The 26,288-nt window shown below is 38.6% G+C and overlaps 1 long non-coding RNA gene across 1 annotated transcript in view; it reads right to left on the bottom strand.

Moving 5' to 3' along the window:
* Window positions 1–1,971: 1,971 nt before the first annotated feature.
* Window positions 1,972–26,288, bottom strand: part of LOC125928147 (uncharacterized) — a 36,333-nt gene continuing 12,016 nt past the window's right edge. The window contains exon 2 of the long non-coding RNA XR_007459572.1: window positions 1,972–2,101. This is a non-coding gene — a long non-coding RNA (uncharacterized LOC125928147). The remainder of the gene's footprint in view (window positions 2,102–26,288) is intronic.

Raw genomic sequence — 26,288 nt, forward strand, 5'->3', positions numbered from 1 at the left:
GCCTCTCCCTTACTCTAAGGAAAGACAGCTGCCACATTGGTGGGGGCCTATGGTGAGGCCTGTGTGGCAGAACTTAAGGGGCCCCCAGCAAACAGCCAGAAAGGAACTGAGGCCCTCAGTCCGACAACCCTCAAGGAACTGAATCCTGCCAACAACTATGTGAGCGGGCTAGGAAGCAGATCTTCTCCAATACACCATTAGGTGAGTTCACCTTGGCCAACTGTGACCGCTTAAAAAACCCTAAACCAGAACCACCCAGCTAAGCTGCTCCCAGAATTTTAACCCCCAGAAACTGAGAAAATAAATATTTGTTGTTTTAAGCTCCCAAGTTTGGGGGTAATTTGTTATACAGCAATACATAGCTAACACAACAGCTTTGAGGTAGGCAAAACTTTCTTAACACGCCAAAAACATGAATAATGAAAGGAAAACGTGATAGAATGAACTTCATCAAGATTAAAGCTCTTCAAAAGCTTTTTCATGATAGAAAAAAAAAAAAAGGAAGAAAAGGAAAAGGCAAGCCACAGAATGGGAGAAAATGTTTACAGTACACATATTTGACAAAGCACTTGTACCCAGAATAAAGAACTCTTACAACACAGTAATAACACGAAAAACTTATAATAAAATATGAACAAAATATTTGAATAGACATTCCAAAAAAGAAGGTATGCAGATAAACTCAAAAGGCAAATGACTAAAACACAAAAGACTGCACACACCAAGTATTGGTGAGGACCTGGAAAAACTGAACTCTCTAATACACTGCTGGCAGGGATAGAAAATGGTACGACCATTTTGGAAAACATTTTGGCAGTTTCTTAAAATAAAGAAACTACCTACCATAAGACTCAGCAATCCCACCCTGGAGATTTATCCAAGAGCAATCAAAGAGCGCTTTATTCGTGAAAGCCCCAAACTAGAGTGTCCATCAACAGATAAATGGATGAACAAATTGTGGTATATCCTTACGATGGAATGCTACTCAGCAACAAAAAGGAAGGAATTAGTGCTGCATGCCAAAAATGGGGATAAATATAAAAACCTTTTATACCAAAAGAAGCCTGACACAAAAGAATATAATTCCATTTATACAAAACACTAGAAAATACAAACAAATGCTACAATGACAAAAATCAGGTCAGTAGGGCTAAGGGTGGGGAGATCTGACTGCAAAATGGTTTTAGGAAATTTTCAGGGGTGACGGAAGTGTTATATTGTGCTGGTGATTAAAAGTGTGTATGCAATTGTCAAAATTAATCAAAATGTACACTTAAAGGGGGTGCATATTATTGCATTGAATTATATATCAAGAAAACATTAACTTTAAAAATTATTAGGCATGAATCAAATTATCTGAAAATTTAAAACGTCCTGACTACTTTATTTCGGCAACATGAAAGTGATAGCACTATTATTATATTGAAAACCTACCAGGTAGATGTAATAAAATCTAGAAATCTGCATTTTATCATTTTCTTCCCCGATCCTCATTCCAATACCGGTCAGTCAAATATTTAAAGAGTAACTACAATATGCAAGTCACTTATAAAGAAAACATAGTAAACAAGTTTAATGAATGAATGAATTATTTAATTCCCAGCTTGAAGTTGTACCTTTACAACATGTATCTGGTAGGTACTTACTTAAGATTCTAATTCTGATGGGAGAGAAAATGACAAAGTCAAACACTGCAACACTAAATTTCGGAGATTTTCCTAATCTTGTACTGATGACTCTCCTGTGCAGGATTGCATCATTCATTCATGCCGTTTGGTAACAGTGACATAAAACAAGGGAAAACTACTCAAAAGTAAATTGAGGAAAAGAAAGTCTTGAAATCCCATGAACCATTTTACCTACGCCGATTAAGAAAAACACACGTAGAATCAGAGGCCCTGGATGTGGAAAAGGAAGGCGGGTAAATCATAAAGTTGGGCACACGGAGAGATAAACACATGCCCAGACTCACCCGGGCGCTGCTGCTCCTTCCTGGGCCGCCGCCACCGCCTCTCTGGCTCCCGCTGCTGTAACCTTCCGACTGCAGGGGGGGCCAAGGGCCGGCTCCGACGTTCAGTCGCCGAGCTCCGAGGGAGGCGACCTGTGCAGACCCGCAGAGCTTTTACCAAACAATCATAAGAGATCTGCTGATAAGCACCTTGGCTTCTGCTAGGCTTTGCATAGGCTTCTCTAAACTGGAGACCCTGGAGATTCAGACTCTGCACAGCGGTGCTGGGGAGAAGCCCTTGGCCCCGCCCCCTGGGAGGGGCTCCCTGAGCCCGCCCCTCCTCACTGCGGGGGCTCAGCGCCTGCGGCCCTAGACTTGCAGTGCGAGGTGGACTTTTCCCGCAGAGCCGCGAGCCTCGCCACCTCCACTTTGCGCGGGAGGGGCAAGAGGCTACCTTCGGGGCCCTCCGCGCCGCCGGCGCTTGGGAGGAGGGTTGTGAGAGAAGCCGGGGACCTCTGCGCTAATTTTGCAATTAATGAAATCTCCTTCGGAACCTTTTTTGAATCCACGTTTGACCTTATGCTCTTGTAGCAATGTAGGTCTCAAGAGAATTTCGGTAACGACTTATATTCGTATTATAAGTCAACTATATTTCAATTAAAAAAACATGTATTATCGGGGCGCCTGGGTGGCTCAGTCGGTTGAGCATCCGACTTCAGCTCAGGTCATGATCTCGCGGTTCGTGAGTTCGAGCGCCGCGTCCCGCTCTGTGCTGACAGCTCAGAGCCTGGAGCCTGCTTCAGATTCTGTGTCCCCCTCTCTCTCCGCCCCACCCCTGCTTGTGCTCTGTCTGTCTGTCTCTCTCTCTCTCTTTCAAAAATGAACAAACATAAAAAAATTTTTTTAAACCAAAACGTGTATTACCAAAAGCAAAACTACTTATATTCGCAACTAAAATATAAAAAATCGTAACAAAATGAGTCTTTACATTCTTTTTTCCTTGTCATCTTATTTTCTTCTAGGTGTCACTTGCCGAGCTACTTTTAAGTTGACTACAATAAATAAGGGGTGAGCACCTCCAGACATTAACCTTTGGCTCAACCCGCGGGAGCTGGGCAGTGAGGTCCCACCTTAGAACAAACACAGCCTGAAACCTCAGATGCGGACAGTTCTGCAGACTCCTTCCAAGTGGTCACTCAGGCAGAGGGGGCGCTATTGCTGGAGCGGGACACTTGGTCACGGCTTCTCTGCCGGCTGCTACAGAACCTCTCAACACAATTCTATCCAGAAGCAAGAGTGCTGCTGCTCTTTGCTCAGTTGTGCCCTTGAAGTTCAGTATTTTCAGATTTCATTTGTAAGAAACATTGTGCCAAAACAGGTTTGGGGCACACCTGGTTTAATTTCTCCCAGATCTGCCAAAGATGGTTCTGATGAAGGATGGGGAGAAGGAATTTTGATGTTTTGAAATATGAGGTAAAAAATGCGGCGCCTGGGTGGCTCAGTCGGTTAAGCATCCGACTTCGGCCGAGGTCATGATCTCACGGTTTGTGGGTTCGCGTGGGGCTCTGTGCTGACAGCCCAGAGCCCGGAGCCTGCTTCAGATTCTGTGTCTCATTCTCTCTCTGACCCAACCCCACTTGTGCTGTCTCTCTCTGCCTCTCAAAAATAAATAAATGTTGAAATATGAGGTAAAAAAATGATACAATTAATGAGGGAGGGCAAAATAAGGGGGCCTAAAAGAACGATCTAGTCAAGAACCTGTTTATATTTTGTAGTATGTAATTTAGAAATAAGTATAATAAAAGAAACAAGATGTTGAACACCAACTATTCTGTCTCTCTCTCTCAAAAATAAATACATTTTTAAAAAATTAAAAAAAAAAGGGGGGGGGGTGCCTGGGTGGCTCAGTGGGTTGGGCGACTGACTTTGGCTCAGGTCATGATCTCCAGGTCCCTGAGTTGGAGCCCCTCGTGGGGCTCCGTGCTGACAGCTCCCAGCCTGGAGCCTGCTACTGATTCCGTGTCTCCCTCTCTCTCTCTGTCCCTCCCCTGCTCGCACTCTTTCTTTCTCTCTCTCAAAAATAAACATAAATTAAAAAAAAAATTTTTTTTAACACCAAGTATTTGTATACAAGTATAAATGGTAGTTGAGTATTTCTAGGGGAAAAGAAACCCAAGTACAATAATGTAAAAAGGTAGAATTAATTTCTTTTATTATTCATACTTCATAGATGTTTAAAATTAAACACATTTCAAATAAAATATTTGTACTGAATAAATAAAATCTGTCAGCTATTCACTGTCTCTACCTACCTCACATTCACACCTGTACTAACACTTGTGGTCATGAGGGGGCAGTGTTGTAGACAAAAACCACATTTTTAAAAAAAGAAAAAAAAAAGTCCTGAGGAAGCTAATGGGTGGTCCTAGATACATGCATGTAACAATCATGAAGTAATGTTGCTGGACAAAGCATAACTATACAAATAGATTACATTATGCTGCATTGTTGTTCTTCTGGAATAACGTTAAATAGCACATGTGAACCATTGCATTGTATATGCAATATAATAAAAACATTAGCAAATTATTTGCAAAGTTTTAATTATAATTGGTTAGTAAAAAGCAATTCAGGTAATTCTAGTAGTGTTACTGAGAGGTTTCCTATAGATCACATTTTTATAAGCTAATATATTGTCTGATGATTAACTATGTTAGAATCATGTACTTTTTAAAATATAATTCAATGCTACTAAAATAGGCTTGTAAAATAGAGTAAATTGGATCACTCTAGAAACAGTATGATATTGAACATGCACATTTTCTATGACCCAGAAATTCCACCTCAGAAACGTACTCAGAAGAAACTCTTGCACATAAGTAGCAGGAATCACATATAAGAATATTCACAACAATACTGTATGCATACAGACATTGACAGAAACTTAAAAAAGAGAGTATCATTTAATATCATAAGTGATAACTTACAACATAAAATTCAGGAAGGTAGTTACCTCTGGATACAGGAAAGAAAATGAGACTGAGAAGAGATTATAGAGTTACTTAATGGCAGTGAGTATACAGATTTTTATATTTGTGTGTATATATATATTTTATGAGACACAATATTTTTTATCAACACATTAAATACTGATACATAAAAATATATAAATGTTTTAAAATAATATAAAGAAAATACAATTTAATGTCAACATTAAAAATAACATTCAAAATAAGTCACAGCATGGAAATAGGTCTATGATATGTCCTGTGAATGAAGCAGGTTGCAGAACAATATATATTGTTTGATTCTCATTTCTGAAAGAAGAAAAACCTCTGTGTATGTCAATAGTAATTGTGGGGAGCAATTAATCAAGGAGAGTAAAAGGAGTGAAAAATTTACCTTTCTACTTTATTTGATTTTATAGTAGTTGAGATTAGTTTAAAAACATTTATTAATTTTTTAATGATTTGCAAGTCAATTAAAACTAAATGCTTTAGGAGTGGGGGAAGGGTGAAATAGGTGGAGGTGGCCAAAAGGTACAAACATCCAGTTATAAAATAAATAAGTTATAGGTATGTAATCAAAACAGAAAAAAACTCAGGGTTTTTTGGGGTTTTTTTTTTTTTCCTTCCTATGTAGGGAAAACCCAATTCTTTCCTCCTGTGTTGTTTTTTACTACTTGCCCTAAACAGTTGACTTCTAGTCATCAAATGCGGAAGTTTTACCCCACACCAAACAATCTCTGCAACACTAGCTGGGCACCCTATAATTTAACTCAATTCTGACACTGTCTTCTCAAAGCATAATATCCGACAGGTTAAGGACTCAGTCCCACAAGGCTGCCCTCCCCCGCCCCCACACACTTAGATACCAGCTGCAAGCTCAGGTTATCGTCTGTGCTTCTGACCAATTGGCTATAGATCAGAGGTTCCAATGCCCGCCATCCACTCCCCCCCCACCCCCTCCTCCTTAGGTTTAATTAATTTGCTAAAGCAGCTCACAGAACTCAACACTAACATTTACCAGCTTACTACAGGATACAGATGAACAACCAGATGAAGAGATACATAGTGTAACGAAGTCTGGGAGGGTCCCAAGCACAGGAGCTTCTGTTCCTATAGAGTTGGGTATATCACCCTCCCCGTGTGGATCTGTTCACCAACCTGGAAGCTCTTCAAACCCAGTACTTTGGGGATTTTATGGAGCTTTCATACATAGGCATGATCGATCATTAACACCATTTTCAGCCCTTCTCTCTTCTCAAGAGAATGAGGGACAAGGCTGAAAATTCCAAACTTCGAATCATGGATTTAAAAAGTTCTCATCATAATAAAAAAACTATAACTATGTAATGGTGATGGATATTAACTAGATTTATTCTAGTGATCATTTCACAATATATACAAATATCAAATCATTATGTTGTACACCAAAACTATATGTTATATGTTAATTATATATGTTAATTATATATTAACATATATATGTTATATATAACATATATATAACATAAGTTATATATATAACATATATGTTACATATAACATATGTTATATATAACATAAGTTAAGTTATATATATATAATATATATAAATATATATTAACATATATATATAATATATGTTAATTATAGTGCAATAAAAAAATAAATAATAAAATAAAATTTAAAATAAATAAATGCCTCATATTACTAAGATAAATGATTAAATATCAAAAAAGTTACCTAGGGGCGCCTGCCTGGGTGGCTCAATTGGTTAAGCATCCAACTTCGGCTCAGGTCACGATCTCACAGTTTGTGAGTTCGAGCCCTGTGTCAGGCTCTATGCTGACATCCTGGAGCCTGGAGCCTGCTTCAGATTGTGTCTGCCCCTCCCCTGCTTGCGCTCTGACTCTCCCTTTCTCTCTCAAAAATAAATAAACATTAAAAAAAATTTTTTTAAGTTATCTGAAGTTTCTAACTAGTCAGCCAATTGTGAAATCCTGTAATCCATCCTCTCAGTTTCCCTTCAACTTAGGGTGACCATGCATTCCTGATTTGAGTAGTGAAATTCATACAGAAACATGCTGAGTAGGTTGCTGGCTTTTACTTTCCTAATATGAAGAGAACAACATTGCTGGCCTAATCCCTTTCTATTTCTTCCAGCCTCTAATATTAATGAGATTAGTGGAGGTACAGCAGTCATCTTGCAGCCACGAAGAAAAACCGAAAGAATGACAACAACCCAGCTATGAAATGATTGCACCATGGTTCCCAATAGCAGCAGCCATCCATCCCTACATTTCTTTTAAAAAATGAATAAACTCCTATTTATTTAAGCCAGTGCAGTTGAGCCCTCTGTTATTTGCAGGTGGAAGGCTAAAAACAGCTGAACAGAGATTTCAGCTGCTGTCCACCACAGAGCAGAGTTTGTCATAAGAATCTTGTCAAAGTAGAGGGGTTTGGTCCACATCTTAAGCCTTCCACTAAAACCCCAGAAGGACCACAGTTTAGAAGTAAACATTATGTCCCAGAACAAAGTATTTGCTCTAAAACTGAGAGGTGAGAATGAAACTAAGGGACCAAGACCTCAGAGGGTTTGTTTGAGAGGTCAGAAGGGAGGAGAGAGTGGGACGGACATGGGTGTTTGGCTCGGTCTGGGGAATTTAGCCCAGAGTGGCTCAGGTTCCAGTATGTCTCCTAGGTGCCTTGTAAAGCCCTCTCAGGGCCTGCTGAGACCTCATAAAGTATAATATCAAGACACCATAAGTACAAGGCAATCGGCCAGTATTTTAATTTCCTGATAGAACGAATGTAAACATTCTTTAGAAAAAAATAATGGAACCTATGTCCCTAAAATATCCAACCCCAAATGTCCAAAATATACAATATAAAATCAAAAATTAAGACTTTCTAAGACACAGGAAAATGTAACCCACGATCAAGGGGGGAAAGGCAATAGAATAGACTCCAAGATAACAGAGATGTTACAATTACCATACAAGGCTTTAAAGCAATGAAGCTAAATATATTCAAAGACCTAAAGGAAAACATTGTCATAATTGGTTGCCTAAATGAAAAACCTCAGGAGGAAATGGAAGCTTTTTAAACAAAAAATATAGGGGCGTCTGGGTGGCTCAGTTAGTTAAGCATCTGACTCTTGATTTCAGCTCAGGCCGTGGTTTCAGGGTTCCTGGGTTTGAGAGTCTGGCTCCATGTGGACAGTGCAGAGCCTGCTTGGAATTCTCTCTGCCCCTTCCTAACTCGCACTCATGCACTCTCTCTCTCTCAAAATAAATAAATTAACTTAAAAAAAAAATGGGGGAGCACCTAGGTGGCTCAGTTGGTTAAGCCTCCAACTTTGGCTCAGGTCATCATCTCACAGTTTGCAGGTTCGAGCCCCACATCAGGCTCTCTGCTCTCAGGAAAGAGCCTACTTCGGATCCTCTGTCTCCCTCTCACTCTCTGCCCCTCCCCCACATGTGCTCTCCCTCTCTCTCAAAAATAAATAAACATCAAAAAATAAAAATAGGGGCGCCTGGGTGGCGCAGTCGGTTAAGCGTCCGACTTCAGCCAGGTCACGATCTCATGGTCCGTGAGTTCGAGCCCCGCGTCAGGCTCTGGGCTGATGGCTCAGAGCCTGGAGCCTGTTTCCGATTCTGTGTCTCCCTCTCTCTCTGTCCCTCCCCCGTTCATGCTCTGTCTCTCTCTGTCCCAAAAATAAATAAACGTTGAAAAAAAAAAAATTGGGGTGCCTGGGTGGCTCAGTTGGTTAAACGTTCCACTTCAGTTCAGGTCATTATCTCGCAGTTTGTGGGTTCGAGCCCCCAGGTCAGGCTCTGTGCTGACAGCTCAGAGACTGGAGCCTGCTTCTGATTCTGTGTCTCCTTCTCTCTCTGCCCCTCCCCCACTCACACTCTGTCTCTATCTCAAAAATAAATAAATTATAAATAAATAAATAGAAAATATAGAACTGAAAAAGAAAATATACTAAATAAAAATTTACTGGATTTGTTTAACAGTATATAGGAGGCTACAAAGGAAAAGATCAGTGAACCTGCAGATAGATCAATAAAGAACTAAGTCTGGAGGGGGAGGGGTGGGGACGAGGGAACAAAGAAAGAAGAGCAAAGCAAACCCAAAGCAAGCAGAGAAAAGAAATAATAAATATTAGAGCAAAAGTCAATGAAATTAAAAACAAAAAATAGAGGAAATCTATAAAACCAAATCTGGTGTTTGAAAAGATCAATAAAATTGACAAACTTCTAGCAATATTGACCAAAAAGAGAGAGAGAGAGAAAGAAAAAACACAAATTTCCAATGTAGGAATGAAAGATATACCACAGTAGACCTTACAGACATTAAAAAGATGGGAAATATTTGGAACATATTATACACATAAATTCAATTTTGATGAAATGGACCGATTCCTTTGAAAACCACAAGCTACCAAACTCACCCAATAGATAAAATATATAACCTGAATATTCCTATATTAATTTTAAAAATTTAATCTGCAGTCTTGTTTTTTTTAACGTTTATTTATTTTTGAGACAGAGAGAGACAGAGCATGAACGGGGGAGGGTCAGAGAGAGAGGGAGACACAGAATCTGAAACAGGCTCCAGGCTCTGAACTGGCAGCACAGAGCCTGATGTGGGGCTCGAACTCACAGACTGTGAGATCATGACCTGAGCCGAAGCTGGACGCTTAACCAACTGAGCCACCCAGGAGCCCCAACAGGGTTCCTTTTTTATAGAACTTTTTGAAAAAAAAAATTCCAGGCCAAGATGATTTCACTGGAGAATTCTACCAAACATTTAAGAAAGAATTAACATGTATTTTACACACTGTTTTCCAGAAAACGAGAAAGGAGGAAATACTTCCCATCTCATTTAATGAGGCTTGTATTACCCTGATGCCAAAACTAGACAAGGGTAGTTTTCCCCCAAAAAGGGAGAAGCAAGAGAAGAAAAGCAAATAAGCAAGCAAGTTATAGATAGGTATCTCAGGAACTTAGGCACAAAAGTTCTCAAAAAAATATGAGCAAATCAAATGTGGCAATGTGTAAAAAGAATTGTACACCATGACCAAGTGGAATTAATTCCAAATATGCAAGCCTGTTCAACATTAGAAAATCAATCAATATAACCCATTATATTAACAGTCTGAAAAAGAAAAACCACATGATCTTATTAATTGATGTAGAAAAATCATTTAACAAAATTCTACATTCATTCATGGTAAAAGCTCTTGGCAAACTAAGCACAGAAGGAAACTTCCTCAATCTGATAAAAGATATCTACATAAAACCATTGTACTTAATTAGGAAAGTGTGAATGCTTTCTTCCTGAGATGGGAATAAGGCAAGGATGTCCACTCTCACTACCACTCCTATTCAACATTATATTGGAAGTCCTAGGCAGTGCAGTAAGGCAAGAAAAAGAATAAAACTGTCCTTTTTTTCAGATGACATGATTATCTACATGGAAAATCCCAAGGTTTTTTTTTTTTTTTTTAATCTCTTACAACTAGTAAGTTTAGTAAGGTTACAGGATAATAGGTTACATGGTCAACATACAAATTCAACATATTTCTGAGTACTAGCAATGAAGAATTCGAAACAAAAATTTTAAAAACAAAACCAATTAGGGGCGCCTGAGTGGCTCAGTTGGTTGGGCATCAGGCTTCGGCTTGGGTCACGGTCTTGCGGTTTGTGGGTTCAGGCCCCGTGTCAGGCTTTGTGCTGACAGCTCGAAGCCTGGAGCCTGCTTCCTATTCTGTGTCTCCTTCTTTCTCTGCCCCTCCCCCACTTATGCTCTGTCTCTATCAAAAATGAATAAATGTAAAAAAAATTTTTTTAATAAAAAATAAAAACAAAATAAAAACAAAACCAATTATAATAGTCTTTTTGAAAAGGAAATACTAAGGCATAAATTTAATAAATTTAATAAAATGTGTCCAGGTCTTAGGCAGAAAAATTTTAAATACTGATAAAAATTCAAAAACCTAAATAAATAAACATACCATATTCATGAATTATAATACTCAATATACTAAAGACGTCAAGTCTCTCGAAATAAATCTTTAAACTTCTTGCAGTTCCAATAAAATCCCCAGTATATTCTTATTGATATAGACAAGTTGATTCTAAATTTAAATATGGGCAAAAAAACCTAGATTCATTATAACAATTCAGAAAAAAAGCGGATAAATTTGGAGGAATCACAGTACAGTACCTGATTTTAAGATTTACTATAAAGCTACAGTAAGCAAGACAGTATGGTATTAGAAAAGGACAGGCACTGGGGTACCTAGGTGGCTCAGTCCATTAAGTGTCTGACTCTTGATTTAAGCTCAGGTCAGGATCTTATGGTTTGTGAGACTGAGCCCGGCATCAGACTCCATGCTGACAGCACAGAGCCTACTTGAGATTCACTCTCCTTCTCTCTCTACCCCTTCTCCTCCTCTCTCAAAACAAATAAATAAGCTTAAAAAAAAAAAAGTAAAGCACATACATCAAGGGTGCAGAATAGAATCCACAAACAGACCCAAACAAATATCACCAATTGATTTTTTTTACAAAGGTGTTAAAGGCAATTCAGTGGAGAAAGGATGTCTTTTTTAACAAATGGTATTGGAACAATCAGGATTTAATGTGTTCAAAAAAAAAGCAAATGAATCTTCATGACCTACAGTTTACACTTTCTATAAAAATTAACTCAGGGGGCACCTGGATGGCTCAGTCAGTTGAGCATCTGACTTTGGCTCAGGTCATGATCTCATGGTGGGTTCGAGCCCCGCATTGGGCTCTGCCTGACAGTGTACAGCCTGCCTGAGACTCTCTCTACCTCTCTCTCTGCCCCTCCCCCACTTGCTTGAATGCATGCACAAGCAACCTCTCTCTCTCAAAATGAATAGACTTTTAAAATAATTGATACCTACATACAAACAAACTCAGAATGGACCATAAATCTAAATAAAAACACTGAAGAGGGGCAGAAAAAAGATGGAGAAGTAGGGAAACCAGGATTTTCCTCGTCCCTCAAACACAGCTGTATTGAGGTCAGAACACTTGGAACACCCAAGAAATCGATCTGTGGAGTGGCAGAAAGATCTCTACAGTTGGGGGGAGACAGCTTGGCGGGATAGAGGTGAGTGTATGTGAATTGGAGGAGATAAAATGGCCATGTCCGCACAGAAGGGAGGGAACCCCTTCTGTGGAAAGACAAAAGGGAGAGAAAGAGAGGGGTTGTGAAATTGTGGTATGGAGTTAACACAGGAGAAAAACCTCTCCACACCGTGGACTGGGGAACGAGAAATACAGAGAGTGCCAGTTTCTATTTTGCAACCAGCCTTAGGAGCTAAAACTCAGAGGTTTCAAAAGTGTGGGACTTGCTCTGGCAAAGCCAGAGCTGTGTGCACACTCCTGGGAAGGAGGGAGCCACCCGGAGAACGGTAGTGATCTCAGGGGCACACTGAGAGAGCACAGTCCCCTTCCTCCAGAACTGTGGGAAGAAGGTTTATTGCCTCCCCAAGGGCAAAGGACCCTGCAGGTGCCAGCCAAAGGCCTTGTATCAGCAGGGCTGAGTGGTACTTCACCAGAACAGGGTCCTGATAGTGCAGGGTCCACATGGTGCAGGGTCCTTTAAGACTTCAGGTTTTGAATCCCAGCCAAGTGCCTAGAAGGCAGGAGAGAGACTGTGGAGCAGAGCAAGCTGAACTTCTAGGCTATTCTGTGAGGGCTACCTGAACAGTGTGGTTTGAGACACCAGTCAGGGGAGGAGAGATTAGGGTCTCACCATTTTTCTCCCCCACACTAACACTTCAGAGTGGGACTTCAGAGAGCAATGCAGCAGCCCCCAGTGGAAACAGGACCCACTTACACCAAACTCCGCCCCTCTGTGCCCTGGCAACTGCTTATCAGCTGGAGGAAGACTGACACTGACCCAACAACCAGCTTCTCCTCCAGATCAGCACAGCCACCGGTCCCAGGCCCCAACGGACAACTGGTTTTTTTGGTTTTGTTTGCTTGTTTGTCTGTTTGTCTTTTTCTTTGCTTTTTCTTTCTACCCTCTTGTTTTTTTCTTTTGGAATCAGGTTCATAGTGTCTGACTGTTTATTAGATAGATAAATATAAATTTGATCAGGCATTTTTACACTATTCTTTTTATACCTTGTCTATCTCTTCTTCCTTTTTTTCTTTTCTCTTTCTCTGGATTTAGCCTTATAGAGTTTTTTTGACTCTCTCTTCAGTCTTCTTTTCTCCCCTTTCACTTTTCTCTTTTCAAGGGATCAGGTTTCCCCTCCCCCCTTTCCTTATTTTCCAGGGTCACTTCAACAGACAAATCAAAGCACACATGGTTGAAGATCCAAACACTCCACCACTACAATCAAGGAGGAGCTTTGCAGAGGACTGACCAGTGGGATCCAGCAGCCCAAATGCAACAACTGAGTGCATGCAACATACACCAAAAACACTTCCTGAAGTGCCAGGCCCTGGACAGTGTATGATCCTTTTTTAATATAGTAGTACTCACAGGCGCAGGACACAAAACAAGCTATCAAAACACACAAAAGACAGAAACTTAGCCAAAATGACAAAACAGAAGAATTCTCCTCAAAAGAAATTTCAGGAAGAAATCACATCCAGAGAATTGCTCAAAACAGATATAAACAATATATCTGAACAAGAATTTAGAGTAACAGTCACAAGACTAATAGCTGGGCTTAAAAAAAGCATGGAAGCAGCAGAGAATCTCTTGCTGCAGAGGCCAAAGACGTAAGAACTAGTCACAATGAATTAAGAAATGCTATAACAAGATGCAAAATAAACTAGATACAGGGACAGCAAGGATGGAAGAAGCACAGGAGAGAATAGGTGAAACAGAAGATAAAATTATGGAAAATGATGAAGCTGAAAAAAAAGAGGGAAAGGAAATTACTAGATCACGAGGGGAGAATTAGAAAGTGAAGTGATTTCATGTAATGAAACAATATCCATATCATAGGAATTCCAGAAGAGTGAGAGAAAGGGACAGAGGGTTTGTATGAACAAATTACAGCTGAGAACTTCCTAATCTGGGGAAAGAAACAGACATCCAAGTCCGAGAGGCACAGAGAACCCCCTTCAAAATCAACAAAAACAGGTCAACACCATGCCATATCATAGTGAAACTGGCAAAATATAAAGAGAAAGAGAATTCTGAAAGCAGCTAGGGACAAATGGTCCTTAACCTACAAGGATAGGCACATCAGGGTAGTAGCAGACCTGTCCACTGAAACTATGCAGGCCAGAAGGAAGTGGCAGGAAATAGTCAATGTGCTGGATAGGAAAAATATGCAGCCAAGAATCCTTTATCCATCAAGGCTGTCATTCAGAATAGAAGGTGAAATAAAGGTTTTCCCAGACAAACAGAAACTAAAGTGTTGCATCCACACCACTCCTGAAACAGAATGCTACGGGCACCAGTGACAGTCACAACAAAGTTTATTGCAATGAGAGGCAAGGCCGACCGATCGGGACCAACACTCTTGATAAGAGTGCGGCCCCGAACAGCCGGGGTACAGAGTTTTTATGGCCGATCACATCGTTTTATCATCACCTGGGAACAGAACAGCGAAACAGTTCCCAGATGAGTTAGAAACAGTTGCCGGAAGAGGTGATTATTTTAGACTTTCTGCCGCTAAGTTGCAACCAGTGGATCTCCTTGACCTTGCCTCTGATGCTCTTTTCTTTGAGCTTTTGTTTCCTTCATTGGTGAAGCCTGATTTACAAGAGTATGAAGCATAATTTACAAGAGTAAAGCAAGGCTGTTATCTCTTGACCTTCAGTGTCAGAACAAAGCTGTTATTTTTCAAGCTACGTGTTAGCCCTACACACAATTTAACCCTTACAAAAGAAGTTCATGACCACTACACCAGCCCCACAAGAAAGCAGAAGTTCCACTCTGTGAGTGGAAAGCAGCAAAGACTAAAAAGGACCAGTGACATCACCACAAACCCGAAATCTACAGATAACAAAATGGCACTAAATCCATATCTTTCAATAATCACTCTGAATGTAAATGGACTAAGTACCCCAATCAAAAGACACAGAATGTCAGAATGGATAAAAACCCGAGATCCATCTATCTGCTGCCTATAAGAGACTCATTTTAGAACTGAGGAGACCTGCAGATTGGAAGTCAGGGAATGGAGAACCATCTATCATGCTACTGGACATCAAAAGAAAGCCAGAGTAACCATACTTATATCAGACAAACTAGATTTTAAAACAAGGACTTTAGGGGCACCTGGGTGGCTCAGTTGGTTGAATGTCCAACTTTGGCTCAGGTCATGATCTCACGGCTCATGGGTTCGAGCCCCATGTCAGGCTCTGTGCTGACAGCTTGCTCAGAGACTGGAGCCTGCTTTGGATTCTGTGTCTCCTTCTCTCTCTGCCCCTCCCCCGCTCGTGCTCTGTCTCTCTCTGTCTCTCACAAAAAAATAATAAATGTAAAACAAAGTTTTTTTGAGAGACAGAGCACGAGCGGGGGAGGGGCAGAGAGACAGGGAGACACATAACCCAAAGCAGGCTCCAGGCTCTGAGGTGTCAGCACAGAGCCTGACACGGGGCTCAAACTCATAAACCATGAGATCCTGACCTGAGCTGAAGTCAGGCGCTTAAACAACTGAGCCACCGAGGAACCTGCCCCCCCGCCACAATTTTAAAACAAAGACTTTAACAAAAGATGAAGGAGGGCATTATATCATAATTAAGGGACCAAGAAGAGCTAACAATTGTAAATGTTTATGCCTAATATATAAATCAATCACAAACATAAACAAACTTATTGATAATAATACTGTAATTGTAGGTGACTTTAATACTCCACACTTATGGCAATGGACAGATCACTAGGCAGAAAATCAATAAGGAAACAGCGGCTCTGGATGACACATTGGACCAAATGGACTTAACAGATATATTCAGAACTTTTCATTCTAAAGCAGCAGAATACACATTCTTCTCTAATGCACATGGAACATTCTCCAAAATAGATAATATACTGGGTCACAAAAAGGCCCTCAATGAGTACAAAAAGATAGAGATCATACCATGCATGTTTTCAGATCACAATGCTATGAAACTTGAAATCAACTACAAGAAAAAATTTGGAAAGCCCCCAAATACATGGAGGTTAAAAAACATCCTACTAAAGAATAATGTGTCAACCAGGAAATTAAAAAAGAAATTAAAAAATATATGGAAGCAAATGAAAATGAAAACACAACAGTCCAAACCCATTGAGATGCAGCAAAGGCAGTCCTAAAAGGAAAATACATCACAATCCAGGCCTATCTCAATAAGCAAGAAAAATTCCAAATACAGAATGTAACCTCACACCTAAAAGAACTAGAAAAGCAGCAACAAATAAAACCCAAATCCAGAAAGAAGGGAAATAATAAAGATTAGAGCTGAAAAAAAAAAATAGAATCCAAAAAAAATAAAATAAAAAGTAGAACAGATCAATGAATCTAAGAGCCAGTTTTTTGAAAAAATAAACAAAATTGATAAACCCCTAGTCAGACTTCTCAAAAAGAAAAGAGAAAGGATCCAAATAGATAAAATCACGAATGAAAGAGGACAGATCACAACCAACACCACAGAAATACAAACAATTATTAGAGAATACTATGAAAAATTATATGCCAACAAACTGGAAGATCTGGAAGAAATGGACAAATTCCTCGACACCCACACATTACCAAAATTCAAATGGGAAGAAGTAGCATATTTGAACATACCCATAACCAGTGAAGAAATTGAATCGGTTATCAAAAAATTCCCAACAAATAAGAGTCCTGGGACAGAGGGCATTCCAGAGGAATTCTACCAGACATTTAAAGCAGAGTTAATACCTATTCTTTTCTAGCTACTCCAAAAATAGAAACAGAAGGAAAGCTTCCAGACTCATTCTATGAAGCCAGCATTACCTTGATTCAAAAACCAAAGACCCCACTAAAAAGAATTACAGATCAATATTCCTGATGAACTTGGATGCAAAAACTCTCAACAAGATACTAGCAAATTGAATTCAACAGTACATTGAAAGAACTATTCACCATGATCAAGTGAGATTCATTCCTGGACTGGAGGGCTAGTTCAATATTCACAAGCCAATCAATGAGATATGTCACATTAACAGAAGGAAGAATAAGAGCCATATGATCCTGTCAACAGATGCAGAAAGAGCATTTGACAAAACATAGCATCGTTTCTTCATAAAAATCTTCAAGAAAGTTGGGATAGAAGGAACATACCTTAACATCATAAAAGCCATATATGAAAAGCCCACAGCTAATTTCATCCTTAATGGGGAGAAACTGAGAGCTTTCTCCCTAAGGTCAGGAATACAACGGGGATGTCCACTCTCACCAGTGTTGTTTAACATAGTGTTGGAAGTCCTAGCATCAGCAATCAGACAAAAAAATAAAAAATAAAAAAAATAAAAGGTATCCAAATTGGCAAAGAAAAAGTCAAACTTTCATTCTTCACAGATGACATGATACTCTACATGGAAAATCCAAAAGACTTTACCAAAAAACTGCTAGAGCTGACACATGAATTCATCAAAGCTGCAGGATATAAAATCAATGTACAGAAATCAGTTGCATTTCTATACACCAATAATGAAGCAACAGAAAGAGATATCAAGGAATCAATCCCACTTACAATTGCACCAAAACCCATAAAAGACCTAGGAATAAGCCTAACCGAAGAGGTAAAAGATCTATATGCTGAAAACTACAGAAATCTTATTAAATAAATTGGAGAAGACACAAAGAAATGGAAAAACATTCCATGATCATTGGTTGGAAAAACAAATACTGTTAAAATGTCAGTATTACCCAAAGAAATCTACACATTCAATGCTATCCCTATCAAAATAGCACCAGTATTCTTCATAAAGCTAAAAGTTGTATAGAACCACAAAAAGACCCAAATAGCCAAAGTAATGTTGAAAAGAAAACCAAAGTTGGAGGCATCACACTACCTGACTTTAACCTGTATTACAAAGCTGTAATCATCAAGAGAATATGGTATTGGCACAAAAGCAGACGCACAGATCAATGGAATAGAATAGAGAACCCAGAAATGGACCCACAAATATATGGCCAACTAATCTTCAACAAAGCAGGAAAGAGTATCCAATGGAAAAAAGACAGTCTCTTCAGCAAATGGTGCTGAGAGAACTGGACAGCAACATGCAGAAGAATGAAACCGAACCACTTTCTTACACCATACACACAAAGAAATTCAAAATGTTTGAAAGACCTAAATGTGAGACAGGAAACCATCAAAATCCTTCAGAGGAACACGAGCAGCAAACACCTTGACCTCAACCACAGCAACTTCTTACTTGACATATCTCCGGAGGCAAGGGAAATAAAAGCAAAAATGAAATATTGGGACTTCATCAAAACAAAAAGCTTCTGCACAGCAAGGGAAACAGTCAACAAAACTAAAAGGCAACTGATGGAATGGGAGAAGATATTTGCAAATGATATATGAGATAAAGGGTTAGTATCCAAAATCTGTAAAGAACTTACCAAACTCAACACCCCCCCAAGAAAAACAAATAATCCAGTGAAGAAAAGGGCAGAAGACATGAATAGACATTTTTCCAAAGAAGACATCTAGATGTCTAACAGACACATGAAAAAATGCTCAACATCACTCATCATCAGGGAAATGCAAATCAAAACCACAATGAGATACCACCTCACAACAGTCAAAATGGCTAAAATTAACAATTCAGGAAACAACAGATATGGACAAGGATGTGGAGAATGGGGAACCCTACTGCACTGCTGATAGGAATGCAAACTGGGGCAGACACTCTGGAAAACAGTGTGGAGGTTTCTTAAAAAAAAAAAAAAAAAAAAAAAAAAAAAAAGAACTACCCTATGACCCAGCAATTGCACTACTAGGAATTTATCCAAAGATACAAAAATGCTGATTCAAAGGGACACATGCACCCCAATGTTTATAGCAGCACTATCAACAATCGCCAAATTATGGAAAGAGCCCAAATGTCCATCAACTGATGAATGGATAAGGAAGATATGGTATATATACACAATGGAATACTACTCAGCAGTGAAAAAGAATGAAATCTTGCCATTTGCAACAACATGGATGGGACTAGAGGGTATTATGCTACGAGAAACAAGCCAGTCAGAGAAAGATAGATATCAAATGATTTCACTCATATATGGAATTTGAGAAACTTAACAGATGAACATGGCGAAGAGAAGGAAAAATAAGGAAAAACAGACATGGAGGCATACCATAAGAGACTCTTAAATACAGATAACAAACTGAGAGTTGGTGGGGGTGGGAACATGTGGGGGGTAGGTTACATGGGTGATGGGCATTAAAGAGGGCACTTGGGATGAGCACAGGATGTTATATGTAAGTGATGAATCACTGGGTTCTACTCCTGAAGGCAAGACTATACTGTATGTTAACTAACTTGAGAGAAAAATAAAATAAAATAAAATAAAATAAAATAAAATAAAATAAAATAAAATCACTAAACTACAAAACTTTTAGAAAAAAATGTAGGAGAAAATCTTATGACCCAAGGTTAGGCAAATAGTTCTTAGACATGACATTAAAAGCACAATCTAGAAAAGAATAAATAACAACAGACTTCATTAATATTAAAAGCTTATGCTCTGCAGTTATTTATTGGGTAGAGAATTTCAGATTTACAAGATGAAAAATTCTGGATACCTATTACCCACAACAATATGAATATACTTAGCATTACAGAATTATATTTAAAGTTCCAAAGAGTTAGAATGATTAAAAAAAATCATATATTTTATGGTCAGTGAAATATGCTCTCATCAATAATGCTGGTATAAAAATGCACCTACTGATAAAGATGTTCATGATATTTACTAAATGAAGAAGTAAGTTACATAAGGACATAGTTAAACTCAGTAACACCATCAACCCATTAGCTATCACTGATACCTATAGGCTATTTTACCCAACAACAGCAGAACATTCTTCTTAAGTTCACGTGTAAATTCACCAAGACAGACCACATTCTGCACTGGAAACAATAGAAATCATATGATGTCAGACCACAATGAAATTAAACTAGAAATCAATAACAAAGATAACAAAGACAATCCCAAAAAATCTGGCAATTAAACAACACACTTCTAAACAACATATGGGTCAAAGAAGAATTCTCAAGAGAAATTTTTTAATATTTTGTACTAAATGAAAATGAAAACACAATTTATCAAAATTTATGGGATGCAGTAAAAGCAGTGCTTACAGGGAAATTTATAGTATTGAATGAATATTTTAGAATAGAAAAATAAGATTAAAAAATCAATAATCTGGGGCACCTGGGTGGCTCAGTCGGTTAAGCGGCCGACTTCGGCTCAGGTCATGATTTCGCAGTCCGTGAGTTCGAGCCCCGCATCGGGCTCCGGGCTGACAGCTCAGAGCCTGGAGCCTGTTTCAGATTCTGTGTCTCCCTCTCTCTGACCCTCCCCCGTTCATGCTCTGTCTCTCTCTGTCTCAAAAATAAATTAACATTAAAAAAAATTTTTTTTAAATCAATAATCTAAGTTTCTATTTTAAGAAACTAGAAAAAGAAGAACAAATTAGACCCACAGTAAGGAGAAGAAACAAAAATCAGAGCAGAAATCAATGAAATTGAAAACAGGAAATTAATAGAGAAAAGCAACAAAATCAAAAGCTGATTCTTTGAAAAGATCAATAAAATTATTAAGACTCTACTCAGGTTAACTAAAAAGAGAGAGAGAGAGAGAGGACAAAAATTGTAAATATCAGAAATGAAAGAGGGAAATCCCATGGACACTAAAAGGATAATATAGAAATATTATAAACAACTCTACACATACAAATTTGATAACTAGATGAAACTGACCAATTCTTAGAAAAACACATCTAGCAAAACTCATACAAAAAGATGATTTGAAGGGGTGCCTGGGTGGCTCATTTGGTTAAGCATCTGACTCTTTGATTTTGACTCAGGTCATGATCTCAAGGTTTGTGGTATTAAGCCCCATGTCAGGCTCTGTGCTGACAGTGCATAGCCTGCTTGGGATTCTCTCTCTCCCTAGCTCTCTGCCCTTCTCCCCGCCCCTCAAAATAAATAAACATGAAAAAAAAATTCTTCAAAAAGATCACTTGAATCAGCCTATATCCATTAAGGAAATTGAATCAATAACTGATAACCATCTAAAACCAAAGACCAGGCCCAAATGGGATAACTGGTGAATTCCACCAAACATTTAGAGAAGAAATTGTACCAACTCTCTGCAATCTCTTTTAGAGGATAGAAGAAGTAGTAATATTTACTTCATACTCATTCTATGAGGTATCACCCTAATATCAAAAACAAAGACATTTGAAGAAAAGACAATTATAGAACAATATCTCTCATGAACATAGATGCAAAAGTCCTCAACAAAATATTAGCAAACCGAATGCAACAATGTATAAAAAGAATTACATCCCACAACCAAATGGGATTTATCCAAGATATACAAGACTAGTTCAACATTTGAAAATCAGTTAGTGTAATCATTACATCAACTGGTTAAAAAATAAAAATCACATGATGATATCAATAGATGCAGAAAAGCATTTGACAAAATGCAACAATACTCATTCATGATAAAAATTCTTGTAAACTAGGAATAGGAGAGAACTTCCAAAGTTTGATAAAGAATATCAACAAACAAACAAACAAACAAACTATAGCTAACACCGTACTTCACAGTGTGAGAAACTAGCTTTCCCATTAAGATCAAGAACAAGGCAAGGATGTTACTACTCACCACTCCTTTTCAACACTGTACTAGAAGTCCTAACTAATGCAATAAAATAAGAAAAGGATATAAAAGGTATACTGATTAGAAAGGAGGAATAAAATTGTCTTTGTTTAGACATGTTCATCTAATAGAAAATCTGACAAAAATTGACAACCAAAAAACTCAAACTAATAAGTAGTTATAGCAAGGTTGCTAGATACAAGGTTAATATATAAAAGTCACTTCTTGCCTATATACTAGGCATGAACAAATAGAACTTGAAATTTTATTATTTTTATTATTTTTAATGCAAATATTTATTTTTATTTTTATTTTTATTTTTACTTTTTGAGAGAGAGAGACAAAGAGATAGAATCCTAAGCAGTCTCCATGCTGTGGAGCCCAATGTGGTCATTGATTGCATGACCCTGAGATCATGACCTGAGCTGAAATCAAGAGTTGGACACTAAACCTATGGAGCCACCCAGAGGCCCCTAGATTTTGAAATTTTAAAAAATACCATTTACATTAGCACTCCCCCAAAATGAAATATTTAGGTATTAATCTAACAAAATATGTACAAGACCTATATGAGAAGAACTACAAAAGTCATAAAGAAGTACTAAATAAATAAATATTCCATGTTCACATATATGAAGTCTCACTATTGTCAACATGTCAGCCCTTCCCAATTTATCTATAGATTCAGTCAAAATCCCACCATGTTATTTTGTGGGTACAGACTAAATGATTCTAAAGTTTATACGAAGAAGCAAAAGACCAGAATAACCAACACAATATTGAAGGAAAAGAACAAAGTAGTAAGACTACTTTAAGACTTACTATAAAGCTGAAGGGCGCCTGGGTGGCTCAATTGGTTGAGCATCCAACTTCAGCTCAGGTTATGATATTGCGGTCTGTGGGTTTGAGCCCCACGTTGGGCTCTGTGCTGTCAGTTCAGAGCCTGGAGCCTGCTTCGGACTCTGTGTCTCCCTCTCTCTCTGCCCCTCCCCCACTCATGCTCTGTCTCTCTGTCTCTCAAAAAATGAAAAAATATTTTAAAAAAATTTTTTAAAGACTTACTAGAAAGCTGCAATAACCAAGACAGTGTGGCATTGGGGAAAGAAAAAGCAAATAGATCAGGGAAGAACAGAGAGCCCAGAAACAGACCCACATTAATATACTCAACTAATCCTCACCAAAGGAGCTGAAGGAATACAATGGAACAGTCTGTTCAACAGTCTTTTTGACAAATGATGCTGGAACAACTGGACATCCACGTGCAAAAAAAATGAATCTAGATACAGGCCTTACACCCTTCACAAAAATTAGCTCAAAATGGATTATAGACCTAAATGTAAAATGCAAAACTATAACACTCCTAGAAGATAATGTAAGAGAAAACCTAGGTGACCTTAAGTACAGCAATGACTTCTTAAATACAACACCAAAGACATGATCCATAAAACAAATTCTTGATGAGCTAGACTTCATTAAAATTAAAAACTTCTACTCTGTGAAAGACAATGTGAAGAGAATGAGAAGACAAGCCATAGAGTAGGAGAAGATATTTGCAAAAGATATATCAGATAAAGGGCTGTTATCCAAAATATACAAAGAATTCTTAAGAGTCAACAATAAGAATCCAATTTAAAAACATGGGCCAAAGATCTTAACAGATACCTCACCAAAGATATACAGATGGCAAAAAAGCATATGAAAAGATGCTCTACATCATGTATCACCAGGGAAATGCAAATGTATTTGTTGTTACAAAATACCACTAAAGACCTATCAGAAAATCTGTAACACAACACTGAATGTGGCAAGGGCATGGAATAACAGGAAGTTTCATTCATTGCTAGGAGAAATGCAAAATGGTATAGCTATTTTGGAAAGCAGTTTGGCAGTTTCTCACAAAACTAAACATGCTCTTATCATACAATCCAGCAATTGCGCTTCCAAATGAGTTAAAAACGTATGTTCAGGGGCGCCTGGGTGGCGCAGTCGGCTAAGCGTCCGACTTCAGCCAGGTCACGATCTCGCGGTCCGTGAGTTCGAGCCCCGCGTCAGGCTCTGGGCTGATGGCTCAGAGCCTGGAGCCTGTTTCCGATTCTGTGTCTCCCTCTCTCTCTGACCCTCCCCCGTTCATGCTCTGTCTCTCTCTGTCCCAAAAATAAATAAAAAAAAACGTTGAAAAAAAAAAATTAAAAAAAAAAAAAAAACAAAAACGTATGTTCACACTAAAATTTACACATGGATGTTTATAGCAGTTTTATTCATAATTGCCCAAACTTGGAAGCAATCAAGATGTCCTTCAATAGGTAAATGGATAGGGTTGTACCTGGCTGGCTTAGTCAGTAGAGCATGCCACTCCTGATCTCAGGGTCGTGTGAGTTCAAGCCCCACACTGTGTTTAGAGCTTACTTAAAAAAAAAAAAAAAATAGGGGCACCTGGGTGGCTCAGTTGGTTGAGTGTCCGAATCTTGATTTTGGCTCAGGTCATAATCTCATAGTTCATGAGTTCGAGCCCTACATCGGGCTCTGCACGGACAGTGTGGAGCCTGCTTGGGATTCTCTCTCCCATTCTCTCTGCTCTTCCCCTGTGTGCATTCTCTCTCTCTCCCTCACTCTCTCTCTCTCACCCAGCCTCTATCTCTCTCTCAAAAATAAACACTAAAAATATGAAATAAAAGAAATATAAATAGGTAAATGGATAAATAAACGGTGTGTGGCACATGCAGACAATGGAATATTAATTACTCAACACTAAAAAGAAATAGCTATCGGGGCGCCTGGGTGGCTCAGTGGTTAAGTGTCCGACTTCGGCTCAGGTCATGATCTCACGGTTCATGGGTTCGAGCCCTGCATGGGGCTCTGTGCTGACAGCTCAGGGCCTGGAGCCTGCTTCGATTCTGTCTCCCTCTCTCTCTGCCTCTCACCTGCTCACACTCTGTCTCTCTCTCTCAAAAATAAATACACATAAAAAAAATAAAAGAAATAGCTATCAAGGCTAAAAAGACATGGGGGAAGCTTAAGTGTATATTAATAAGTGAAAGAAGCCAATATCGAATGGTTATGTATTACATGATTCCAACCATGTGACCTTCTGGAAAAGGCAAAACAATGGAGACAGTGAAAAGATCAGTAGTTGCCAAGGTTTGCAGGGGGTGGTATGGGGCAGGAGGATAAACTGAATAGGCAGAGCACAGAGGATTTTTAGGGATGTGAAAATACTCTGTATGATACTAGAAAAATCATTCATACGTCATTACATGTTTGTGCAAACCCAAAGAACATACAACACCAAGAGTGAACTCTAATGCAAACTATGGACCTGAGCGTTTAGGATGTGTAGGCTCATCAATTGCAACAACGTACCATTCTGGTGAGCAACACTGATAATGGGGGAGGCCATGCATGTATGGGGGCAATATGAAAACTACACCTTCCTCTCAATTTTGCTGTGAACCTAAAACTGCTAAAAATATAAAGTCTTTATTAAAAAAGTAAGCTATGGTAAAGTTAAAACCATTCTGAGTATATACAATAAAGGGAAGTTAATAGCGCGAAACAGACATTTAATGGAAAAACTGAGATGTCTAACAGGCTCAGAGAGTAACAATTCCAAGAAACCACTGCCAACTCTGGGGAGGTGGTATTACCAGACACGGGATCATCTGGTAGGAGCTGGAACCACAGTGGCCTTTCCAATTGGAGCAGGACCCACAGAGGAAATACACACATTGCACCTGAGGTATAGGGGAGAAATATCCAGGTTTCTCATTTCCTCTCTTCAGGGCTTTCTCTTGACCAAATCTAGCCAAAAGCCAGCTGACACAGGAACCTGAGGGAAAATGTATTTTTCTTAAGAGTCAGTGCAGAGCAGAAGAATAGCAAGGAGTAGATGTGACAAAGACAGGACAAGGATCAGCAGAGATTACTACAAAGAAGGCCTACAAGTAAGTAAGAAAAAACCTAATTCCAGTAGAAAAATGGGCAAAAGACATGAGTATGTGACTCACTAAAGGCCAATAAAGAGAATTTGAATTAAACTCGTAGAGAAATTCAAAGAAAAGTAATGAGTTACAAATTTTTTTCACAGATGTGCAAAGATAATAAACGTTGATAAGGATGTGGGAAAATGGGCACTTATTGGTAGTATGAATACAAATCCATGCAATTTTTCAACTTCTAGTTACCTATCCCAAAAAGCTTAATCAATGCATAAATATTTCTCTTCTAGGATGTTCATTAGATAAGTTAAATTATGGTATATACATATGTTGTACAATAGAATACAGCATAACCATTAAAAAGGATGGTCTGTACCTAAATTTATTGACAAAGAACTTGTGGATATATTATTGAATAAAAATGCAGAATACAAAACAATATATACAGTATAAACTTATTCATATAAATCTGTATGTGACATTTTGAAATGTTTACCAAAATGCTGAATGTCTGCCTCTCAATGATTTTCAGTCTTCCTTGTGCTCTTTTG

The sequence above is a fragment of the Panthera uncia genome, chromosome E3 (assembly GCF_023721935.1).
Source record: "Panthera uncia isolate 11264 chromosome E3, Puncia_PCG_1.0, whole genome shotgun sequence".
Classification (NCBI taxonomy): Eukaryota; Metazoa; Chordata; class Mammalia; order Carnivora; family Felidae; genus Panthera; species Panthera uncia.